This window comes from Lissotriton vulgaris, chromosome 6 (genome assembly GCF_964263255.1).
Source record: "Lissotriton vulgaris chromosome 6, aLisVul1.2, whole genome shotgun sequence".
NCBI classification, from domain to species: domain Eukaryota; kingdom Metazoa; phylum Chordata; class Amphibia; order Caudata; family Salamandridae; genus Lissotriton; species Lissotriton vulgaris.
In genome coordinates this window covers 191,669,107-191,688,552 of record NC_141694.1, presented here as the reverse complement: position 1 = coordinate 191,688,552, position 19,446 = coordinate 191,669,107, and the positions used below count along the sequence as shown (strand labels likewise).

The following is a 19,446-nucleotide window of genomic DNA, read 5'->3' as shown; positions in this document are numbered from 1 at the left end:
CCCGATGATGAAGCAAGTCACCACTAGGTGGTGAGTGAGGGGTTTACTAACAAAGGAATAGTGTTTCCTTGTCAGGAAAAGAGCCTTCTCTTCTCTCATCGGGTGGTACTCCTCCAGCTGTTGGTGAACATTGTGTGCCTTTTGGGCTGATACACCCACACTGTGTGGGGTTTGGTTGCACAAGTGCTGTCCATAGTCTTGGAGGAGGCCCGAGCCATACTCGCCAAAGCTATTGCTGAAGAGCAAGATACAACACAGTTCACCATTCGATATTGCCTGGACACAACCAAGTTGGTAGGTAGAGCGATTGCGTTGTCGGTGGCACTCAAACCGCGCCTGGTTGTGAACCATTGGATTTTCAGGGAAAGTCTGTGCTTCTCTCGTGGACATGCCCTTTAATGGCTATCGCCTCTTTGGCAGAAAGTCAGACTGCAGCGCTGGAGGACATTAGCAGAGCTACGGCCAGGTCTTTGGGCCTATCCATGGCCCCGCCAGCCTTAAGCTGCCTTTTATCCCTCCGTGGCTACGGTAGGGACCACTTGCCAGAGGTCGGGTCAATCTGCACCCCCCACCACACCCACCCCGACTGTCACAATCTCCAAACCCCTTTAGTTTGCCCTCAAAGCAGCATGGGCACTCAGTGGGTGGCAGGATGTGCCGTAACTGCCCTACTGGCAGTCCATAACATGGGGCAAGTGGGCTTTGTAAGTTGTCCAGAGTGCTACTCCATCCCCTTTCTGAACCACCCCCGCAACTATACCACCTTCTCATGCTTAGATTTTGGAGGACCATCTCTCCTTGCTCCGTCAGGCCAAACGGGGCCATCAAGAGGGTGCCAGTATCAGATGTAGGTCGTGGTTGCTCTTCCTGCTACTTTCTGATGCCCAAGAAGGACCGAGGCTTCCACCGTTTTCTAGACCTGCGCCCTCTCAATTTCCTGAAGAATGAGAAGTTTAAAATGCTCACATTAGCTCTGGTCTTGTCTGCCTTGGACCCTGGAGACTGGATGGTAGCGTTGCAGGATGGATGCTTCCACATCCCCGTCCTGCCTGTCCACAGGCATTAGCTGCAATTCATGGTGGGCCATGAGCACATTCAGTTCCCCATGCTCCCTTTTGGCCTTACTACAGCATCTTCGGTGATCACCAAGGTGATCGCGGGGGTTGCAGCTCATCTGTGGAGATCAGGGGTGCCAGTCTTCCCTTACTTGACAATTGCCTGTTAAAAGCAGACACGCCCCAGGCAGTCATCTCTCAACTCCAGACGCCAGCGGACCTCCTGCACTCGCTGAAGTTCACTGTCAACATGCCCAAGTTCCACCTCACTCCCTCTCAGGCTCTCTTTCATTGGATCTTTTTCTGGATGCAGTGCAGTTTTGGGCCTATCCTCCCGAATGGCGAGTTCAGGATAACATTCCAATTTGTCAGCCTCTAGCCTGGATTTCGGTGAAGCTGACTCTGAGGCTGTTGGGCCTCATGGCTTCCTACTAGTAACACATTCTCGTTGGCATATGCGGTCTCTGCAGTAGTACCTGAAGTTTCAGTAGATGCAAAATCAGGGCACTCTCTCGGACAAGGTCTAGATCTCAGAGGGAAGTGCAAAAGGCCTTCAGTGGTGGCTGACGAGCCGCGATTGGGTCAGTGGCAGACCCCTCTCTCTTCCCCACCCAGAGCTGACTGTAGAGACAGATGCAGCAGAGGACTCTGGTCTCAGGCGGAGTCCCAGCTCTATATCAATTTGTTGGAGCTGTGGGCAATCTGACTGCCATTAAAAGCCTGTCTTCCTTTGCCTGTTCAGTTCTTCATGGACAACCCCGCCGCCATATGGCGCTGCAACAAACTGGACAGGGTGGGGTCATGGACCCTGTGTCAAGAGGCCCTCTATCTCTGGAGATGACTAGAATGTCAGGGCATTTTCCTGGTGGTTCAACATCTGATGAGCTCTCTAAATACCAACACAGACAAACTCATCAGTCAATGCCTAGCGGATCATGAATGTCGTCTACATCCAGAGGTGGTACAATGTCCTTTCTTAGATTGGGGTGAAACTTGGTTAGATGTGTTCGCCACCACTTGGACCGCACATTGTCAGCAATTCTGTGCACTGGAGTTTCCAAAGCGACTCTCGCTGGGAGACACTTTATATCTCAAGTGGCGCTCAGTCCTCCCGTATGCCTTTCCACCAATATCACCGCTGCCTACCGTTCTCAAGAAGATCAGGAATGACCGTGCCCAAGTTATTCTTGTAGGTCTGAATTGGGCACCGAGAGTTTGGTTTCACGAGCTCCTGAGCATGAGTATTGGTCATTCAATCAGACTTGCCCTTCAGAAGTATCTTCTGTTGCAGCAGCAGGTTAGGGTCTTCCAGTCTGAACCTGCGCAGACTCCACCTTCCTGGGTGGAGATTGAGCAGCAGCAGTTGACAGACTTCGACCTTCCTCCGGAAGTCTGTGATATTATTCTGCTAGCCTGTGTCTGACTGTTATATTATTCTGTTAGCCTAGCATCCCTCCACCAAGACGCTGTACACCTGCCGTTGGGACAAATTTGTGACATGGTGTGCATCCAAAGACATTGATCCTCTTTCTGCACTTTTATCTTGAGTTTTATTTTGTATTTTTTTCCTGGCCCAGCAGGGCTCTGCTTTGGGCACGGTTAAGAGTTACTTGTCAGCCATATTAGCTTTTCTGAGGTTAACACCTGTTTTCTTCCAGGCCTTTCATTATACCCCATTGGGACCTCAATCTTGTCCTCACCTTTCTCATGTACAAGCCCTTCGACCCGCTACACAACTGTTCACTCCTGTTACTGACCATAAAAACAGCTATTCTGATCGCCATAACATTGGCCAGGAGGGTCAGCAAACTGCAAGCACTCTCCGTGCATGCACACTCCATACATGACATTCTATTCAGATAAACTGATTCTGACAGACCGTGCTTTCTTCCTTCCGAAGGTGGTGACACCTTTCCATGTTGGGCAAATATTCCCTGCCTATTTTGTTTGGTCTGTCTCACCCTTCTAGAGAAGAGGAGAGACTCCACCATCTTTGCCCAAAAAGAGTGTTGTCTTTCTACATTGTCTGTATTAAATAGTACCTGGTGGAGGATTAACTGTTGATTGGGCGAAGATCAGGAAGTCTCACAATGTATAGTGCTCCGCATAAAAATCTGTTTCGCATTGGCTAAAAAGCAAACCCCTGCGGGTTTGTGTGCTAATTCCACCAGAGAAAAGGCTGTTACCACTCTATTAGATGGAGCAAAACCAAAGGGGAAGATGGATGTTGTGCTTGCAATGTTCAACACTCCGTCCATCATCCCCTTTGGATTTGCTTCACTCGTTTAGATGTCCAGGACAGAGACTCCACGAGCTGTCAGGCAGCAACATGGGCATCTTTGCACATGTTCACTAAGCAGTGCTACCTGAATGGTCAGGGCCCTCATGATGGGCAGTTTGGTCCTGCAGGACGTTTTAGTCTAATCTCTTTCAATACCCTCCTCCATGGAGGCATTGCTTGGGTATCTATTCTAAGGTAAGAAATCTGCAGCTAAAAGTCTCTATCTTTGGTAATGCCTTATCTGGTAGGGACTCTATCAAGCCGCAGATTCCTTACGAATCCTGCCTTTCTCACCACTCTGTGAATGGGTTCCTGTATAGGGTCGCTCTCTTGAGGGCAATAGTGATGCACACCAGTCCAGCAGCATTATTTGTAGCTCAATGCTTCTGGTGTGGAAAGGAAGCAAAAAGAAAGTGATGTCAGTGCACAGGGGTGGCGGCTATATAGCCACCACACACGTCACTTCTGGTGTGGCCGACACGTAGCCGAATAACGCCACCTACCGGCACACAGAGGGTATGGTCAAGAATTTCCGGATACAGTTTGACACCTAGGGATAATTCTAAGGTAAGGAATCTGCGGCTAGATAGAGTCTCTACCAGATAAGGCGTTATCGAAGGTAAGTAATCTATTTATTTTTTCCTTTAAGGCACTAAATAGGGTATTCAAATAGGGGATATTTTTCTTCCTATTTTTATGTTCTTTATTTTTTTTTACTATGTGGCTAGTGTCCTCAAGAATGCTTCTGGGTGTTCAAAGCTACTTCAACAATAGACCATATCCTATGTTAACAGACTGACATAAAATAAAGCATCAATAGAAACGTATGGAGGTGGGGAGAAACATTGTTTTTCAAGGGCTGATGCAGACAGTTATTTTGTATACAGTTAGGTGTGACTCACTCCTTTAAATCAAGAGTAAGTCACACCTACTTACAGAAAAATATTTGTGAATTGGGCCCCTTAGGAAGTAAAATGATTCTCATTTCTGGTGGCAATATTTTTTAGTTTTAAAATAATTAATATTTATTTGTAATCTTAAACTTTGGCTATTTTTTTTAGCATCCATGCTTTTGTTGTATTTTCGAAATTCCCTGACATGAAAATATGTGTTTTTCACATTAAAGCCTCACGTCTTCATTTTTATTCCATTTCGCTCTACAACTCTCGCTCTCGTGAGCATGACCCACAACTAGAATCAACTAGAAGTAAAATTCCTAAATGAACATGCCCTGTTCCAGGTGACTACCTTCCAAAGTCCTATTGAATTCTGAATTTCTGACATCTGCCTGAAACTGAACCTTCCCTCTTACAGCGTTTAGTTTAATCAACCCAGACCTTCAAAACATAAAAAACTTGACAACAGACGTCTTAAAAATCTCCACACACATTAAACGATACACCAAACCTCGGATTTAAACATATGTTCCCAACTCAACATTACATCACAATTGCCACAAAAGACCACGATGGCTAGAGTTCAACTGGTCAAACCCAGCTTCCATATTCCAGGCCGCTGTTTAAGCCCCATAGTTATGACACAGCAAGACCCTCCATAAGAGCCTCCCACACTCTTTCTCGACATCCCCTACAACAAACTATTCAATGCTACTACAGCTTGTCGTAACATGCTCTGACTACACACATGATCTATAAGGTCATCACCATCAAAAAGTCCCATTACCTCATAGTCAAACTGCCAATTTCAGGAGAGCCCCTCTCCCCCATTTAACCAAGATGGAGCCATGGCTAGACTCAAACTCTTGTGATGCAACAACAACAAAGGCACGCAAGGAAGCAGATAGTGGCTAGAAAGCAACTCTCCTGCCACAAAAAGGAAAACATAGACAAGTAGGCAACCGTGCCTAGATTCCAACTTTCTGGAAACAAAAAAAAAGACATGCAAATAGACAAATCGTGGCTAGGCCCTAACTCCACCAATACAACAAAGGAAAGATATAAAAGTAGGCAAACCGTGGCTAGACTCCAATTTTCCAAACAGTTTCAGTTTTTCAGTTTCAGTTTTTAACGTCTTTATTGCGAATTGTTATTCATAAAAGACACACATACAAAACAATCAATACAAATTAAATTGACAAAAATCTAAAAATATCAAAACAGTACTAACAAGCAAATAAAGAATAACAGTAATTATTTAGATTAAAATACCCAGATAAACATACATTAATAGACGTCAAAATATTTAAAGAATTACTAAAAATATACAAGGAAAAGCTTACATGTATACATTTATATATGAAAGAAAACTGGACGTCAATTCTGGACAGACCATAGTATATTGCAGAAGCATACTAATCAAAATTATTCAAGACGATAAATTTCGAACTGACTTGATCCTGATTAGCCAAGCCCATCCAAGAAATTTAGCCATTCCAATGGATAGCCATTCAGCAGTATTTGTTCTCAGAATGTGCAAAGCTTCGCTACTTACTCGGGTATTAAGTCTGGAACATACTGGTTTCAACCATTTACATCGTGGGTCACTGTAAGCTGCACATACAAATAAAAAGTGACCCAATGTTTCTCTGCAAACATAACAACAGGGGCAAAGGGATGGTTCTGTCTTCTGCCAACCATTAGTAAAAGCCCTCAAAGGGAGTGTTCCTACACGAAACTGATGGTATAATTTTCTGTCCAATGTTTTAGGAATAACATCCCAGTAGTTCTCTGTGTGAGGGACTATTTTATGTAGCAAAAACTGACCTGTCAAGTTCTGTTTCTCCGTTAGAACAACATGTTCTGCTTTAACCGTTGACCAGAAAAGTAGCTTGAAGTCTTTTTTTGTAGGGAAAGTATTAGAGCCCGGCTCAGACCAGAGCAAAGGAAGACCCATTTTGATCAAAGTAGTCTTAATTTGCTTAAACCACGGTATGTCACCGGCCCCCTGCTGCATTCTCACATCATGTATTTCTCGGGCAAACATGGCAAGTTCTGGGGTAGACCATATGCGCCTCCACAGAGCTACCATCCTGTAGAGGGCTTGGAGTTTGATGGAGTACAAGCCCATATCCATTAATAATGGTAGGACTGGTGTTGAAGGGGGGAGGCTAACAAGGTTACGAAGGAATTTGCTCTGAATCCTATCTAGAACAGACAGGTCCACATAGCCCCAAATATCAGCCCCATATAAAATAGCTGAGCTAATTTTGGCGCTATAGATTTTAAGAGCCGGTAAAACTCTTTTAGTGAGCGAGCATCGCTGCTCCTTCACTAAACAACCGGACAAGCGAGCAAATTTCAAACTGAGCGCAGCCACTTGTTCTTTCCATCTTAATCTGTAATCTATTGAAACCCCAAGGTATGTCATAGCCTCAACCTGCTCCAAACTAGACCCATTCATGGTAACATACCCCCTCTTCAGTTTATTTTTTGTCAAGACCATGAACTTAGTTTTATTGATGTTGATTTCCAGGTCATTCTCATTGCAGAAGTCCACAAATTTATCTATAGCCACTTGCAGGCCCTTCTGAGTTTTGGCCAATATAAGTGTGTCGTCAGCAAATATTAGAAGAGGAAATTTAGTCCCACCTAAGGAAGGGGCGTCAGTCGGAGTGTCTGTGAGAAACTTCACCACCTGGTTAATAAAGAGTATAAACAGGGTAGGAGCCAGGACACAGCCCTGCCTCACTCCACGTGTCACGGGGAAGGTGTCTGTGACCTGACCCTGCCGCCCCCATCTAACCCTGGCAAAGTTTCCCTCATGCATCCTGATTGTGAGATCAAGGAGTGCGGCAGGCACACCCATCCTTCTCAGGGCTGACCACATCTTTGCTCTTGGGACCAAATCAAATGCTGATTTGAGGTCCACAAATGCAGCATATATCGTGCCACCTCTCAGGAATACAGTTTTCCAGAAAATCATAACAAATCTTAATATCTGGTCAACGGTGCTAGTATATTCCCTAAAACCCGCTTGCATAGGAGACAGAATGTCAGCTTCAGACATCCAAGTGTGAATTTTCCCTAACAGCATTCGAGCTACAACCTTTTGAAGGGCATCTATAAGACTGATGGGTCTATAGTTCCCTGCATCTGTTCTGTCCCCTTTTTTATACACGGGCAGGATCTCTGCCCCTTTCCATGAGATGGGAATCTCAGTCCCTCTAGCTATTGCATTTGCCAGAAGAGTTATATACGGGACCCAATACAATTGATCATACTTAAAAAGGTCCGCAGGAATACAGTCCATACCTGGGGCTTTACCGTTCTGCACTTGATTAAGGGCGGTGATAGCTTCTGATTTGGTAAAAACAATGTGATCATAAGATGGCACAGAAACCTGTACGCTGGCATCTTCCCTATTATTAAGGGAGATCCGTACCGCGACACTAAACTGTGCCTCGAAATGTTTGACCCATTGCTCAGCTGGAACATAATTAACAGGAACATGCATATCACCCGTCCCACCCCATTTAACAACCTCCCAGAATTTTAATTGGTTGGATGAGGTGCTTGCCTGGTATAGATCCAACCAACGCTGGTCATCCCATCTCGTTTTCGCCTCTTTAAGTACTTTCCTGTAGTTTGCCCTAGCCAACCTTATATCCCTAGCTATTTTAGATTTAATAGCGGATAACAAAGAGCTATGGGCGGCACGACAAGACTTGTCGTACCACTTAGACTTGGATTGCACTATTATCCTTCCTTTAACCGGTTCAATAAAAAAAGATTTAATTTTATTAAAAAGAGACTCGTGAATCACCCCAATTTGATCGGGTGAGATTCCTTCTTCAAGTAAGGGTTCTATCAGATTTGTTGCAGTTCTAACCTCATCGGCAACCTTATTAATAATAGAGGGGTTATCTAGTAACCTGGCCCATCTTACCCTTCTACAATCATTCGTAAGACCAGCCTCTGCTGTATAGATATTAGTTGCAGGATCCAAGAACAAACCCTCCTGCGATAATAGCTTAACGACCAGGGGATTGTGGTCGCTTTCAGGTCTCGTGACCACCGCCATATCCTCCAATAATTTCCAATATTCTAATCTTAACAGAAAGTAGTCGATGCGACTAGAGTGCAGGGAGTTATCAAATGTGACCATTCCCATTGTATCTGATTTGGTCCTACCATTTGCGGCACGCAAATTCCAATCAAGGCACAAACCTAACCACTGCATAGCAGCCTCAGTGACTTTTTTAACTGGTGGAATAGTTAGATGAGGTATGTTCCATAACTGGTCAATCTCCCCATAACCCCCATCGACAAGGCTAGGAAAGGGTTCAAAAGAACAATTAAAATCACCTGCCACCATAACACATTTATCTCTACTAATACTGTTTAATACAGAATCCAGTTCAGCTATCACACTCGCGGGCTTCCCTCCTGGTAACCCTCTTGCATAAATATTAATAAGGAAAAAAACCTGTTTGTTTGCACCACATAATTTCAAAACCAGAACATCGTTACTCACAGTAGGGAGGTCTGTTATTGCAAAGGCTAAAGATTGTTTTAACCAGATGACCAAGCCACCCGATGGACGCCCCTTCAGTCCTTTGCAGGCTGGTTTATAATAATTAAGATAGCCAGCTCGATAAATAGGCTCTATAGACCAGCTTTCCTGTAGAACAATTATATCGTGTAAATCTATAAAGGAACACCACTCAGCCTCTGACAATTTCCCCCTCAATCCCGCTACATTCCATGATAAGACTTTCAAAATATTAGGTGGTTGATCTCCCATGGGTACCATTGGACTCATAGTTTCTACTATATTCAAAGAGCTAGGTGTACAGTTAGGGTGTATATCCCTTTCTACCTCCTTCTGTGTTACGTTAATAGATCCTAAAGCAATCTCCATTCCAGGGATTTTCAAATTATTTGGGGACTGGGTTACTACAACCTCACTATCTAAAGATTCAGATTCTGCATTTTGTCAATCTACACCTTCTAGCCCAGACAATGGTGCAAACCGATTTGCAAGGCGAGGATAAAACATTGGGTAGATCGGAGTTTCAGGTTGAAATCTGCCTCTAAACCTATCCCTTCTATTGTAGTGGATTGGAGATTGAGGTCTAGAAGCATATAAGGTAGGATAAAAATAATGCAGTGATAGTGTTTGCACATCTCCAACTCGTCCAAATCTTGCTTCCCTACCGATTAAATCAGCAACCCATGGTTCTCTAAAACTAATAACCACACAATCACCCTCAAGGTCTTTTTTCTCATAGCCTACCCAGTCCACCCTCCTTACATTAAGGATTTCAGGTTTTAAATCAGGGGAAAGCGGACGGTTTTTGTTAAGCCAAAATATGACCTTATTGTAAAGATCCTTGTGTGTTTCTCTCGTGCCATTACTAAGGGGAGCCACACCAGTTAAAATAATGGTATACGGCACTGATTCCGGAGGGAGATTCACACACTGCTTCCTTGGGATAAATTTGGGGTGATGACTTGAGGCTTTATTCTGTGTAGGGGTTGGGTTTCTCTGATTCTGCGAGTTTACAGCAGACTTTAACCCAGTTGGATTCGCCATGGTTACTTTTTTGGGGACTGGTGCTGTTTTATTTTGTGCTGATTTGGAAATAGATGACCCCGCTTTGGAGGTATTTTTGCTGTTATTACCATGATTACTATTGGTCTCTATATTATTATTGGCCAAAGTATTAGGCATATTAGTGGAAGGGACAAGAGGATTTAATCCTTTTGGTACTAAGCCAACAAGGATTTTATTCGATGACACTATATTATCTTTAACCAGTTTGTCTAAGGCATCCATTTTATCATTTAACAATCTGGTCCTTTCGAAAAGTGGTAAAAGAAGTGATTTAAGTAGTAACTCAGTCTTGGCTAGGAAGATTTCTTCAGAGATACTAATTGTAGGATTACGTTCCTCAGGATGGACAATCAGATTAGTATTAGGTGGCTGCGGGGGAGATGATATAAAGTTTTCCGCACCCTCAGTTTGTACATCAATGTTAGGAGAATCTACCCTTTTACGCTTCCCACGGTTATGGGGAGATATATGTTGTGAGCTGAAAGTGGAATCCATATGTTCAGTACTGACATTAAGATTGGGCGAGTCCGAAAGGCCCGATTTCTCACTAGCCAGGTCTAAAACAGTAGTCCCACCATTCGATTGATTGCCTTGTGCAGTGTTATAGACACTTTCTTGGTTTGTCCCCACTACCTCCACAGAATAGTTATCGGAAGCAGTTAACAATAACGACTCCGCATTAATATCGTTACTATTTGTAGTCAGCAGTGTAAGTGGGACTGGGGGGACGTCCGCACTGATCTTACCAAGTGAGGAACGTTTACCCGTAATAATGTCAAGCGAAAGTCGCTTTTCAACCAAGGCTATCTCCTTTTCCAAAACGGCAGTAGAACGTGTGAAGAATTGATCAATAGTCCCGGTGAAAGTGCCATTGGAAGTGGAAACCTGAACCTGTCTCTCTTTACCCGACCTTAGGGGCATGTTTGTAAAGAAAGTTTACAGAAATCTAAAATTTCACGGGTTCTCAATAGACAATTAATGAATATACATGATATATACCTCAGGATTAAGAAAAATACCCAATATTAAAACCAGATAAAAAACACAGTTTAGGAAAGAATAAATGTTAGATGGGTGGCCCAGCCCGGCCTCCTGCGGCCCCGGACGGCCACAGACGGTCCCGCCCTTGTCCCGGGCTTCTCCCGCGCGCTCTCCCGCGCTGCGGGAGTAGTATTGGATTAATGTAGCAAGAGGTGGAAGGGGTGGGAGGGGTCGGGGAGAGCGGCCCAGGTGTTGGTCCTCCGGGCAGGCAGGCGCTCCTGGGAGTTGAAGTCCCTCCTAAGCGCTCGCCGCTCGCAGCCCCGACAGCAAACTCCCCCAGCTGATCCTCCTATCTCCGTGCTGCAGAGGGTCACACAGCGCGATGCGGGACCCGCGGAGCGGGTTCCGCGAGCTGTTAGATGTCAGGCAAAACAAGTAAGTCCCCGGCAGAGTGCTCTCTGGTCAGCAAAGCGTCCCACTCGCTCACAGGGAAATGCTGCTTAAAAACGGTCGGTGGAAGGGTGGGAGGGGTCGGGGAGAGCGGCCCAGGTGTTGGTCCTCCGGGCAGGCAGGCGCTCCTGGGAGTTGAAGTCCCTCCTAAGCGCTCGCCGCTCGCAGCCCCGACAGCAAACTCCCCCAGCTGATCCTCCTATCTCCGTGCTGCAGAGGGTCACACAGCGCGATGCGGGACCCGCGGAGCGGGTTCCGCGAGCTGTTAGATGTCAGGCAAAACAAGTAAGTCCCCGGCAGAGTGCTCTCTGGTCAGCAAAGCGTCCCACTCGCTCACAGGGAAATGCTGCTTAAAAACGGTCGGTGGAAGGGTGGGAGGGGTCGGGGAGAGCGGCCCAGGTGTTGGTCCTCCGGGCAGGCAGGCGCTCCTGGGAGTTGAAGTCCCTCCTAAGCGCTCGCCGCTCGCAGCCCCGACAGCAAACTCCCCCAGCTGATCCTCCTATCTCCGTGCTGCAGAGGGTCACACAGCGCGATGCGGGACCCGCGGAGCGGGTTCCGCGAGCTGTTAGATGTCAGGCAAAACAAGTAAGTCCCCGGCAGAGTGCTCTCTGGTCAGCAAAGCGTCCCACTCGCTCACAGGGAAATGCTGCTTAAAAACGGTCGGTGGAAGGGTGGGAGGGGTCGGGGAGAGCGGCCCAGGTGTTGGTCCTCCGGGCAGGCAGGCGCTCCTGGGAGTTGAAGTCCCTCCTAAGCGCTCGCCGCTCGCAGCCCCGACAGCAAACTCCCCCAGCTGATCCTCCTATCTCCGTGCTGCAGAGGGTCACACAGCGCGATGCGGGACCCGCGGAGCGGGTTCCGCGAGCTGTTAGATGTCAGGCAAAACAAGTAAGTCCCCGGCAGAGTGCTCTCTGGTCAGCAAAGCGTCCCCTCCCCTCTTACAGCGTTTAGTTTAATCAACCCAGACCTTCAAAACATAAAAAACTTGACAACAGACGTCTTAAAAATCTCCACACACATTAAACGATACACCAAACCTCGGATTTAAACATATGTTCCCAACTCAACATTACATCACAATTGCCACAAAAGACCACGATGGCTAGAGTTCAACTGGTCAAACCCAGCTTCCATATTCCAGGCCGCTGTTTAAGCCCCATAGTTATGACACAGCAAGACCCTCCATAAGAGCCTCCCACACTCTTTCTCGACATCCCCTACAACAAACTATTCAATGCTACTACAGCTTGTCGTAACATGCTCTGACTACACACATGATCTATAAGGTCATCACCATCAAAAAGTCCCATTACCTCATAGTCAAACTGCCAATTTCAGGAGAGCCCCTCTCCCCCATTTAACCAAGATGGAGCCATGGCTAGACTCAAACTCTTGTGATGCAACAACAACAAAGGCACGCAAGGAAGCAGATAGTGGCTAGAAAGCAACTCTCCTGCCACAAAAAGGAAAACATAGACAAGTAGGCAACCGTGCCTAGATTCCAACTTTCTGGAAACAAAAAAAAAGACATGCAAATAGACAAATCGTGGCTAGGCCCTAACTCCACCAATACAACAAAGGAAAGATATAAAAGTAGGCAAACCGTGGCTAGACTCCAATTTTCCAAACACAACAAAGCCATCCAAGTAGGCAACCTGTGGTTAGACACGACATTCATGTTACCATAAAGAAAATATATAATTAGGCACTCTCACAGTATGGTCAAAAACTCTGACACTTCCAATCACATTTGTGGATTATCTCTTTTTCAAAATTTTGGCTAAAGCAAGAGACATTGATTGTCAAGTGGTATCTCCCTGAAACTCGGTTCACGTGTACTGTTTAATACCTGGATAACTCTGCTTAGACCTTTAGTGTTAACAGTTGTATGAGCAATCAGAGTATTGTGTGAATGTTCCCTGAAAACCCCACTCATACACTGTGTGCTTATTTCAGGTTCAAATATTCCATTTCCATCGGAGTATCCCCTAAAAATGTTACTCAACCCCTAGTCATAATAACACACGACTAAATGAAACCCCCACTATACTCACCCCTTATTTACAAAATATACTTTTTTGTTTCTTGAAGTAAGACCATGCTTCATTCCTACCCAAAATAGAACAAAAATAGAAGAAACGTCCCTATAAGTACTTTCAATCAGTGTATATTTTGACACTCTGGCCATACTGTAGGCGCTGGAAGGAATTTGTGTGAGGAGTTTGACACAGTGACAAAGTCTGCCTTTATAGCTGAGCTGCTGCTTGAACACACATCAGTCAAGCACACAGCGAGCCCTCAAGACAGGTCCCAAGTATCGTCAATGAAATTACTGAATCAATAGCCCATTGTAGGCATTTATTGAACTGTGACTAAGTACTTTTTAATAGGTAGAAGTGTTTTGATTCCAGAAAGCATGACTCTTTATGAAGGGTTGTATTTTATACAGTACTTTGTTATGGCTCGAAGATTTTTACAACAAATCTCTTTTTTTGAGCAGTGATTTTTTTTATTAATCAAACACAGGTGAATTTCCTGAATGGGCGCGGGGGGCTCATGACTTTATAGGTGAACCAGGAAAGGAATTCCCTATGGTAAATGTACGCACTATTGCGTTATGTGAAGTGCCTTGTGAGCTGCTTCGCTTCTCAAACTTTCCTTGCTTTAGCAACACTGGCAGGAGGCTGCAAGCTGGGTTAATTCCAAGGGTTACACAGTATGTTGCAGGTTAGAATTTGAAGAGTGTGGGACATAGGGATTTTTTAAAAATAAATAAGGTACCTTTGTTTTTTATCTCTTAAAACAGGACCTACAGCTAGGTTTTTACTGTATAAAACAAAAGGTGGATTTTTAAAATTAAACAACGGTAAATATGCTTATAATAGTAATTTGTAAAGAATAAGCAACAGGAAATGTGTTCAGTGAACATTTGGGGACTGACATTCACTTTAGTAAATTTTCAAACAGCAGTCATATCGATTTGAGAGACCAGGAAAACCCCAGAGGCAGAATGCTATCTGGGTCCAAATTATGACCCGTGTTATTAAAAGGGCACATTGAGGGCTCCCCAGGTCCCATGTGTTCAAACATTTATTTTTATACGTACTTGTAGGACGCACACTAACAAGGCAAGCACAGTGCTTAGTACCAGCTATGGAGGTGGCGGCGGAGGGGGGACGCTTAGGGAAGCAGGGTGCAGTGGGTCAGTTATGTCAGGGACATCACTGACTGCTGTGTAAATGAGTTTCATTTACATGCGCTGTATGTACATTTACCTTGGAAGACCCGCCTGTAATTCTGACGTGGGTTTGTTCTTCTTGGACCTGTGTCGGACAGACCTTATTTAAGCCTTCAAACAGACACCATTATGGGCCAGGGTCTGGGGCATTGTCCGTTTTTCGTGCCCTGGTTAGAAACTAAATAAAACAATCCATGTCAGCATTCAGCAAGTTCAGCACCAGCATTTATCAACATTAACAATTTACACCACTTACGTTAATGCCAATTATTTTGACAGCTTCTGCAAGATGTATACCCAGAATTCTGGGATGTATGACGTTACAACGCATACTTTTACAACGCATACCATTACAACGCATTTTTTAAAACGCATTCCATTACAACGAATTTTTAAAAACTACCTTTACAACGCATTCCATTACAACGCATACTACCTTTACAACGCATACCATTACAACACATACCATTACATTACATGTATGGTAAGTATTGGATAGTGTAGGAGTAAAAATTACTATTCTAACTCCAGAGGGTGCAACAGTAGAGTAAGTGTTGGATAGTGTAGGGGGAAAAAACTATTCTAATTCCAGGGGGTGCAACAGTAGGGTAAGTGTTGGATAGTGTAGGGGTAAAAATTACTATTCTAACTCCAGAGGGTGCAACAGTAGAGTAAGTGATGGGTAGTGTAGGGGTAAAAATTACTATTCTAACTCCAGGGGGTGCAAAAGTAGGGTAAGTGTTGGATAGTGTAAGGGTACTATGTGTTGTAATGGTATGCGTTGTAATGGTATGTGTTAGAACTGGCTATTTCTGGTAGGCTAAGGCTGACGCCAAAGCCAGGCAGAAACCACCATTCTAGTCAGGGCAAGGAAGTCACACGCCAAGATAACCTCTGCTCACCCCCTTGGTAGCTTAGCACAAGCAGTAAGGCTAAACTCGGAGGCAATGTGTAAAGCATTTGCGCCAGCGCACAACAGCAACAACATACTAGGCACACCACAGAAGAGACTCCACACAAGGTTATTATAAAAATAACTTTTGTATTGTAAAAACACATCAGATAAAATCACACATATACATTGTGCCAACTGGCACAGGCAATATTCACAGGGATTATGTACACAAGACAGGGCCACAAGGGCCACTGTCATATTCAGATATAGCACTTCTAGATAAAATGTAGAATATAAAATCACTTCTAGAATGAAATAGTAAAACATAAAATGGTAATCACAAAGATAACAACCAGTAACCACTGGTAACAGGAACCAGGACCTTACTAGGACCACCTGTACTAAGAAAGAAGAACCACCTAAGTATCACACAGCATTAGGGGTCTAAGAAAGAATACATTACTCATGATGCAATAAACCTACATTCAGAGGAGTAGAAAAGACAACCACCTAAGAATAACCACATTTAGGGGCATAAACCAGAACACCTTACCCATGATGCATGAACACATTCAGAGGAGTAATAAAGAGAAACACATGATGACTAAACATTCAGAGGTGTTAAGAATAGAGCACATGATGCAATAAAATCACATTCAGGGGTGCAGCGCAAGAAGACACATGATGACTAAACATTCAGAGGTGCAGCGCATGGAAAGGAAGACACATAATGCATAAACATTCAGAGGTGCCATAACATAAGTCAATAGCGCAAAAACACACAGTAGGCAATTACTATTTAAAAGCATAGAAATCACATTGCACCTACACTACATAAGCCACTACCTGTGGCAGTCCCTAGGCCAACTGGCCTTGATGGGGCAAGGATGCCCTGGGTCCAAAGTCAGGGCGCGCTGCCATGCAGCGCCAGTCCAAGAGTACAAAAAGCCTAAACGTGGCAGCTGCCCACAAAGTGCTGGACAGCTGGAAAACAAAAAGTTGTGGCAGGGCTCTCAGTAGCCCCCAGAACGAATCTGCGCCACCTGAGCCACACAGGCTCTAAAACAAACACTGGTCAAACGTTGGAGCCCTCAGGCTCTGCAGACACTGCCCCCTCGAGCCTTCTCCTAGCCCTGGACAACGTTGGGGCGACCCGCTGCCAACTGGGGCCGCCCTGACTCTGCGCCGTTCACGGTGGAGTCCCGTACGGGGGACTCTAATTTCTAAAAATGCCCCCAGAGCCCCTCAGGGCTCTAACTACAAAAAATGGGGCGGGGAGCCTCTCCGGGCTCCGTGCACGTTGGGGCGACCCACTGCCAACCGGGGCCGCCCATGAAGCCTTCATGGCTTCCTGCTGGCACTCTGCAATGTTGGGGCGGCCCACTGCCATCTTGGGCCGCCCTTGAAGCCTTCGTGGCTTCTCTTCATCGAGCGCGAGCTCGCGCTACTGCGGGGGAGGGGCGGACACCGACAACGTGTCCCGGCGCCCCTCCCCTGCTCTGCCCCACTCCGCCCGGCCCCAGCCCAGACTCACCGGGCCTCGGGGCGGCTCCTCCGGACGGCGGCTCTTCTTTGCTGGCGGTGGGGGCAGGCACCGGCAATGTGCCTCGCGCCCCCGCCGCTCCTCTCCTCACTCCGGCCTCCTCAGATGCCGCCGGGCTCCCTCAGCTCACGGGAGCCCGGCCGACCCGCCGCAATACGTCCTCTTCTCTCCCCCGGGCAGCTTCTCTCCTCTCGGGCTGCGGGGGCGGGACTTCCGGCCGGCCGCGCTGGGATTGGCCGGCCGGCCATCCACTTCCGGGTCGCTGCGGGCAGCGCAGCGGCCCTTCTCCTTTAGGCAGGCAGGCGGGGAGGCATTTTAAAATATCGGTAATACCGGCGTGGGCAGCCGAAGTTAGATAAAAAGTAAGAATAAGCGAGGTGGGCACTCGCCAGGCTGGCAAAGCGCTCCTCAGCGCTAGAATCAAAAATAAAGCGCTCGAAAGCGCTATGGGCAATAAAGCGCTCCCAAAGCGCTAGAACAAAAAGTACAAAGGGTCCTTCCAGAAATGCAGCTCCACCATGCTGCACAAAGGTCCAGAGAGTCCCAGGGGGCAAAGCAAAGTCCCCCCCATCAGCCCAGCAAGGCAGAGGGGTCCCCCAGGAGTCCAGGAAAGTCCATCAGGTGCCCAGGGGCTGGGCAGAGCCAGGGATTCCCCTGAGCTCAAGCAGCAGCAGCCCCTGGCAGATTCAAGTTGAAAACAAGAACAATTTGGAAGGGGATACAACCCCTTTTTATACAGTGCAAAACCTTTGAAGTTCTTTGAAGTCCTTTGAAGCAGGCAGTGTGAGAACGTGAGAACCAGCTGGACTGGTTTAGAGGGAAGTCCCCTTCAGTATCAGGGACAGAGGTGTCAGTCGCCCAGCGGGAGGTGGAGCCAGCTTTGTAGTTACACAGGAACAGCCCTTCACTATCAGGTGCCATCTCCTCCCACTTCCCTGGCAGCAGATGCTGCCTTTCATCCATGGGCTGACTCAGACAACCTCCGGGGCTCTCCAGCCCCTGTCATCCTCAAACCAGACAGTCAATCCACAAGCAGGCCCATGCACTCTGGGCCAGGCTCACCAGCCAATCACACGCTAGCACCAACGTGCACAAATATGCCAACTTCCAAAAGTAGGACTTCTAGACTAGACACAGCCATGCTGCATACATCATTTTGCAGCATTCATTCTCACGAGTTCTCTCATACCAAACTCGCCCCTGCACTCCCCACGCATCAGGAACTACCATGGGCATACAGATTCCCCATTCATTCCTATGGGAGGGCAGGTCACTCACCATTCATTCACAGAGAGCTCAAGCACTTTACACTGTACCACAGTGAAAAAGTGCGCAGAGGCCTAAAATCACCAATCCCAGGTTCCATAAATAGGCTAGGAAAACGCAAAAAGTCTAGGGGTGAACCTGCCTAATGGGCCGGGTCCAACAGTATGCATTGTAATGACTGTGTTGTAATGACATGCGTTGTAGTGATATGCGTTGTAGTGTCATGCGTTGTAGTGTCATGCGTTGTAGTGTCATGCGTTGTAATGGCATGCGTTGTAATGGTAGTGCGTTGTAAAAGTTGTGTTGTAAAGGTTGTTTCCCGAATTCTGGCAGCTGTGTGATTGCACGTGACTAGTGTGACTGCTGATGTGAATATTACCAACAGTGAGTGAAGGTCATACATGACAGTTATTTTGAATCCGATCCAGACAATTCAGTGTTGGAGTGGGTGGTATAGAAAGAGGGTCTGATTTAGATCTTGGCGGATCGAGCCTCGCAGTTGCTTTTTTGACAGTCTTCCTGCCCGCTGCCTAGTCGAATTAGATGTTGGCTGTTCACCGGAGGGTAGACTGCCACAGTCCCGTTAATTCTGTCAGGATCTTAGTCCTACGTCTACGATGTCAGCGGCAGAAGCCGCTTTTGGAGGGAGTCTCGCCAAGATTCCCTTCGTCCAAATTACGATGTGCATGTCCATCAAGGCAACTGTGGTAGGCAAACCTCCAAGCTAGAATTGTCAGAATCAAAGAAAAAGAGGTGAAAACTCACCTTTTTTTGGGGTCCCGCTACCGATTTCATAGTGAACGCCATTGTCCAGGTCCTTCCTGTATTGCTGCTACTTGACCACAACGCTCAGCCACCCCAATGTCGCTGGGATCAGAGATAGGCTTTTGTGGTGGGTGTGGGTGTGCACTCAATGGTGTGTGTATGTTGTTGGTGTGCAATGCTATATGTAAAAAATATTGGCAGTGCACATTATCACATATGCAAATTGACAGGTACACAACATATATGTGATTTGTGATGAGAATAGGTAGTACTTACCTGTGCTCACACCAACATGGCCTCTCTCCATCAGGACTCCGCCGCAAGTGCACCACCAGCACAACGGTAACATCTAAATCGGCTCGGCGGAAACCCACCAGCATGACAGCAACGGAGTATTGTTTTGCCAGCAGAGAAGGTCACCACCTCGGCTGTTTCATGTCTAATGCCGCAACATCTAAA

At 46.3% G+C, this 19,446-nt stretch overlaps 1 protein-coding gene across 2 annotated transcripts in view; it reads left to right on the top strand.

Moving 5' to 3' along the window:
* The window catches only part of SUPT3H (SPT3 homolog, SAGA and STAGA complex component), a 1,963,693-nt gene that overhangs the window by 655,202 nt on the left and 1,289,045 nt on the right, over positions 1–19,446 (top strand). The gene's annotated exons all lie outside the window — the stretch shown is intronic.